Consider the following 6,710-nt stretch of genomic DNA (forward strand, 5'->3'; position numbering starts at 1 on the left):
TGTATCCACACATGTATCTGAGTTTCCTATCAATACAATTCTAGCATGGATAATAAACGATTATCGTGAACAAGGAAATATAATAATAACCTATTTATTATTGCCTCTAGGGCATATTTCCAACAGATATGCATTACAAGAACATGCTTGTAGAACCTTCGAGTAGGAGGGCCACGTGTGGTTGTGGTACAAGATATTTAGCAGCTCAAGTTTGCACTTATCTGTAGCATTTAATGCTCTGTTGAGTCAGCTAGGCACGTGTAATATAAAAGTACAAACAGCTGTAAAACTAGAGACACCGAGGCTGCTGAGTTACACTTATCCAGCTCCATTCCCTACCCTACCATGCCTATAAATAGATGGGCAAGATCACGCTGTAGTACTCATCCCAACATACAAACCAGTTCACTAGCTAGCTTTGCATGGAGTAGAATCACACTGATCGGCAAGAGCGCTCGGAGGAAGCAGCGAGTCAGCGAGTCAGGCAAGCATGCGTTCCATCTAGCCTTTCTAGCTGTCCTATTCCTTGTTTGTCTCACTATTCATGCCATGCTCTACATCTAGTAGTACTTCTCAAGCTCTATAATGTGCACTGTTCGTATGATTTGATTCCTGTACATCTCTTGAAGCTAGCATGCATACCACAGTACTACCTTTTTGGTTTACGATCACGGTGGAGAAATCATTGGTACATGCATGTGAGCACATGGATTAATGGCTCATGCATGGATGGTTGGTTCTGTGAAAAGCCTAGAGATATTTATCTTGGTCTTGCATGTATTTCCTCTTGCTAATCTTTGTCTAGTAAATTTTATAAAAATCTGGTATCACGACGGCAAACGTATTGTACCGGTCACAGTTCAGGTATGGGACTGTCTGAGTTCTCCGCTAAGAACGCCACTCGTTCGGAAGCGTGTCGATGATGGATCCGTAGGAGCGATCGACACTAGTAAGTCGAGTGGTCGGTTCTTGGGGGAATAAAGAGCTCTGCTCTACTAGCGCCTGTGTGGTTCTAGTCGAGGCTGTCGACGTCAAAGTGCCCCTCTTAAGAGCGTAAAAGTGTGAAATTTCACCCCTGTGACTCCCGGGTTGGGAAGCTTGCGGTCATATGTGATGCCAGTTATTTCTTTTCTTTTCTTTAAATTAATCTCCATTATCTTCCTGTGCCATCAAACTCTTTTTTTTACAACTAACCCTTGTGTTTTGTCACTTTTGCCGAGAGAAGTTCCTTTGTATCCGTGTGCTTGCTGAGTATGAGATCATACTCATTCTTGCTATTGTTGTTGATTTTGCAGAAGTAGCAAATGATGGATGTGCTGATGAGAATGATGAACAGTAGGAGTAGCTCTACGGGTTGGGAATAAATAAAGGAGTTGCATGTATCATAACCTTTGTAATAGCTAGTAATGAATAAAGTTGGCTCTTGTGCATATTAGAAAATAATTTGTTTACTAGCCTGACATGCTTATAAATCAGATTTATGAGCATGTGGCGATTGTCACGGCTAAGACTCACTTGGGGCGTGACAATTTTATTGACATATCTTGGACTCAATTTTCCACGTAGGCCAAAACGTCTCGTCCCTTTCTTTGGAGAAACTTTCAGATAGACAAAATCTCCTGCCTTAAACTCAACTTCTCTGCGCTTTTTATCCGCTTGAGTCTTTTGTCGACTTTGTGCTGCCTTTAGGTGCTCACGAATAATTCGTAATTTTTCCTCGGCCTGTTGAACTAAATCTGGGCCTAGATATTTCCTTTCTCCTATTTCTTCCCAGCAGATTGGAGAGCGACACCTCTTGCCATATAATGCTTCATAAGGAGCCATTTCAAATCATTAATAAAGTTGGAGCTGTCGCTTATCGTCTGGAATTACCCCCAAATTTATCAGGAATACACAACGTGTTCCATGTATCCACTTTAAAGAAGTGTGAACTCCCACCAAAAACAGTAGAATTACCACTCACGGAGCTGCAGCCGGATCTATCCTATGAAGAGCACCCAATAAAGATTTTGGATGTGAAAGATAGGGTAATGAGAAAAAGGACCATTCGGTTTGTAAAAGTCCAATGGAGCAACCATAAAGAGGAGGAGGCGACTTGGGAAAAAGAAGATGATTTGCGCGCATGTTTTCCGCATCTCCAGTTTATCGGTAATTAAATTTCGAGGACGAAATTTCTATAAGTAGGGGAGGATGTAATACCCGTGTTTATTAGTATAAATAAGATCTTGTATTTTGGTAAATTAACAAAATTAGCAGAATGTTGGAGTAGTAATTATAAGCTTAATTAGATAAAATCAATCATTATCAATCATTGGTTAGTACTAAGTAAGAGTAGTCAACTTAATTCCTTAGTGTGGAAGGATATTGTTGGGGAACGTAGCAGAAATTCAAAATTTTCTACGCATCACCAAGATCAATCTATGGAGTAATCTAGCAACGAGGGGAAGGGGAGTGCATCTACATACCCTTGTAGATCGCGATGCGGAAGCGTTGCAAGAACGCGGATGAGGGAGTCGTACTCATAGCGATTCAGATCGCGGTTGATTCCGATCTGAGCACCGAAGAACGGTGCCTCCGCGTTCAACACACGTGCAGCCCGGTGACGTCTCCCACGCCTTGATCCAGCAAGGAGAGAGGGAGAGGTTGGGGAAGACTCCATCCAGCAGCAGCACGACGGCGTGGTGGTGATGGAGGAGCGTGGCAATCCCGCAGGGCTTCGCCAAGCACCGCGGGAGAGGAAGAGGAGGGAGAGGGGTATGGCTGCGCCGAAAGAGAGACGTTCTCGTGTATCTTGGGCAGCCCAAACCTCAACTATATATAGGGGGGAGGGGCTGCGCCCCCTTAGGGTTTCCACCCCCAAGAGGAGGCGGCCAGCCCTAGATCCCATCAAGGGGGGCGGCCAAGGGGAGGAGAGGGGGGGCGCCCCACTAGATGGGCCCTAAGGCCCATCTGGACCTAGGGTTTGCCCCGTCCCACTCTCCCATGCGCCTTGGGCCTTGGTGGGGGGCGCACCAGCCCACCTGGGGCTGGTCCCCTCCCACACTTGGCCCACGCAGCCTTCTGGGGCTGGTGGCCCCACTTGGTGGACCCCCGGGACCCTCCCGGTGGTCCCGGTACATTACCGATTTCACCCGAAACTTTTCCGGTGACCAAAACAGGACTTCCCATATATAAATCTTTACCTCCGGACCATTCCGGAACTCCTCGTGACGTCCGGGATCTCATCCGGGACTCCGAACAACATTCGGTAACCACGTACATACTTTCCCTATAACCCTAGCGTCATCGAACCTTAAGCGTGTAGACCCTACGGGCTCGGGAACCATGCAGACATGACCGAGACGTTCTCCGGTCAATAACCAACAGCGGGATCTGGATACCCATGTTGGCTCCCACATGTTCCACGATGATCTCATCGGATGAACCACGATGTCGGGGATTCAATCAATCCCGTATGCAATTCCCTTTGTCTATCGGTATGTTACTTGCCCGAGATTCGATCGTCGGTATCCCGATACCTTGTTCAATCTCGTTACCGGCAAGTCTCTTTACTCGTTCCGTAACTCACATCATCCCGTGATCAACTCCTTGGTCACATTGTGCACATTATGATGATGTCCTACCGAGTGGACCCAGAGATACCTCTCCGTTTACACGGAGTGACAAATCCCAGTCTCGATTCGTGCCAACCCAACAGACACTTTCGGAGATACCTGTAGTGCACCTTTATAGCCACCCAGTTACGTTGTGACGTTTGGTACACCCAAAGCATTCCTACGGTATCCGGGAGTTGCACAATCTCATGGTCTAAGGAAATGATACTTGACATTAGAAAAGCTCTGAGCAAACGAACTACACGATCTTGTGCTAGGCTTAGGATTGGGTCTTGTCCATCACATCATTCTCCTAATGATGTGATCCCGTTATCAACGACATCCAATGTCCATGGTCAGGAAACCGTAACCATCTATTGATCAACGAGCTAGTCAACTAGAGGCTTACTAGGGACATGGTGTTGTCTATGTATCCACACATGTATCTGAGTTTCCTATCAATACAATTCTAGCATGGATAATAAACGATTATCGTGAACAAGGAAATATAATAATAACCTATTTATTATTGCCTCTAGGGCATATTTCCAACAGTCTCCCACTTGCACTAGAGTCAATAATCTAGTTCACATCACCATGTGATTAACACTCACTGGTCACATCACCATGTGACCAACATCTAAAGAGTTTACTAGAGTCAACAATCTAGTTCTCATCTCTATGTGATTAGCACTCAATGAGTTCTGGTTTGATCATGTTACGCTTGTGAGAGAGGTTATTTAGTCAACGGGTCTGAACCCTTCAGATCCGTGTGTGCTTTACGAATATCTATGTCATCTTGTGGATGCTACCACGCGCTATTTGGAGCCATTTCAATTCCAGGGTCTTATAGCTGGAAAAAATCAGTAAATGCATGAAAAATAACAAATGAAGTCAGAAAGGGTTGAAAATTGATGATGTGGCTTTGAATGGTGCATTTTGAACATAGAAAAACTATGGAGTTCAAATAAGTTCAAAAAAATGAAATCCTTTTGTAACAGACGAGTTTCCGTATGAAACCCTGATACTTCGAAAGAGATTGTCCGTTTTGTACACGAAGTGCATCCAGTTTTTGCCGTAAGCCTCTCTACTTTCTTGCACATGCTATGTGGGTGAAATTATGATACCATGCCAACTTTTAACCTTTTCAGAGTTCATTTGAAGTGCTTTTCAATTTCAGGGTCTTATAGCTGAAAAAATCAGTAAATGCATGAAAAATAACAAATGAAGTCAGAAAGGGTTGAAAATTGATGATGTGGCTTTGAATGGTGCATTTTGAACATAGAAAAACTATGGAGTTCAAATAAGTTCAAAAAATGAAATCCTTTTGTAACAGACGAGTTTCCGTATGAAACCCTGATACTTCGAAAGAGATTGTCCGTTTTGTACACGAAGTGCATCCAGTTTTTGCCGTAAGCCTCTCTAATTTCTTGCACATGCTATGTGGGTGAAATGATGATACCATGCCAACTTTTAACCTTTTCAGAGTTCATTTGAAGTGCTTTTCAATTCCAGGGTCTTATAGCTGAAAAAATCAGTAAATGCATGAAAAATAACAAATGAAGTCAGAAAGGGTTGAAAATTGATGATGTGGCTTTGAATGGTGCATTTTGAACATAGAAAAACTATGGAGTTCAAATAAGTTCAAAAAAATGAAATCCTTTTGTAACAGACGAGTTTCCGTATGAAACCCTGATACTTCGAAAGAGATTGTCCGTTTTGTACACGAAGTGCATCCAGTTTTTGCCGTAAGCCTCTCTACTTTCTTGCACATGCTATGTTGGTCAAATGATGATACCATGCCAACTTTTAACCTTTCCAGAGTTCATTTGAAATGCTTTTCAATTTTAGGGTCTTATAGCTGAAAAAAATCAGTAAATGCATGAAAAATAACAAATGAAGTCAGAAAGGGTTGAAAATTGATGATGTGGCTTTGAATGGTGCATTTTGAACATAGAAAAACTATGGAGTTCAAATAAGTTCAAAAAAATGAAATCCTTTTGTAACAGACGAGTTTCCGTATGAAACCCTGATACTTCGAAAGAGATTGTCCGTTTTGTACACGAAGTGCATCCAGTTTTTGCCGTAACACTCTCTACTTTTTTGCACATGCTATGTGGGTGAAATGATACCATGCCAACTTTTAACCTTTTCAGACATCATTCTAAATGCTTTTCAATTTCAGGGTCTTATAGCTCAAAATAATCAGTAAATGCATGAAAATTTAATAGCAAAAAGAATTATCATAAAATAAAATGAATAAGTAATTTAAAACAAAATAATATAAACTTTAATAAAATATATAAGTAGAAACAAAATAAAATAAACTTTAATAACATAAAAATTTTTTATGAAACTAAAATTACCAAATTATTTTCTGTTCAAAACATTATAAGCAACCTCTAAAATTTATGAAATTAAAATTATATAAAATTGATGCAACTAAAATTATCAAAGTATTTTCTGTTCAAAATCATTAAAAGCATTCATAAAGAACTTTGTTTGTTAGAAACTTTAATAGCAAATATATAAGTAGAAACAAAAAAATAAGTATTTTCTTGTAAGTAGAAACAAAAGAAAAAAATAAAGAAAAAAGAAAAAAACTGGGAAAAAATAAAAAAATTGCCACCTACTGGGCCACCACGGCCTGAATACGGCTAGAAACCCATCCCTGGGCCAGGATTCAGGCCCGCATAAGGCCCAGTAGGCCCATCAGGCCTAGCAGTCACAATTAGGCCCGTAAGCCTGCAATGGAGAGGAGCTCGAGAGGGGTGCGGCAGTGGGGCTTATAAACCACTGCGCGCCTCTCTCAACTAGCGAGGTGGGACTAAACTTTCGACGCGGGCGCAACAGCACAGTGCCTTTAGTCCCGGTTTGTGGCACCAACCGGGACTAAAGGTAGTGCATTGGTACCGGTTGGTGGCACCAACCGGTACCAATGCACTACCTTTAGTCCCGGTTGGTGCCACCAACCGGGACCAAAGGCCGCCGCTTCCCGCCCTTTGGGCTGCTGAAAAGTGGCCTTTGGTCCCGGTTGGTGGCACCAACCGGGACTAAAGGGGGTCTTTGGTACCGGTTGCTGCTATGAACCGGGACCAATGCCCTGGGTATATAAGA

The sequence above is a fragment of the Triticum aestivum genome, chromosome 2D (assembly GCF_018294505.1).
Source record: "Triticum aestivum cultivar Chinese Spring chromosome 2D, IWGSC CS RefSeq v2.1, whole genome shotgun sequence".
Taxonomy (NCBI): Eukaryota; Viridiplantae; Streptophyta; class Magnoliopsida; order Poales; family Poaceae; genus Triticum; species Triticum aestivum.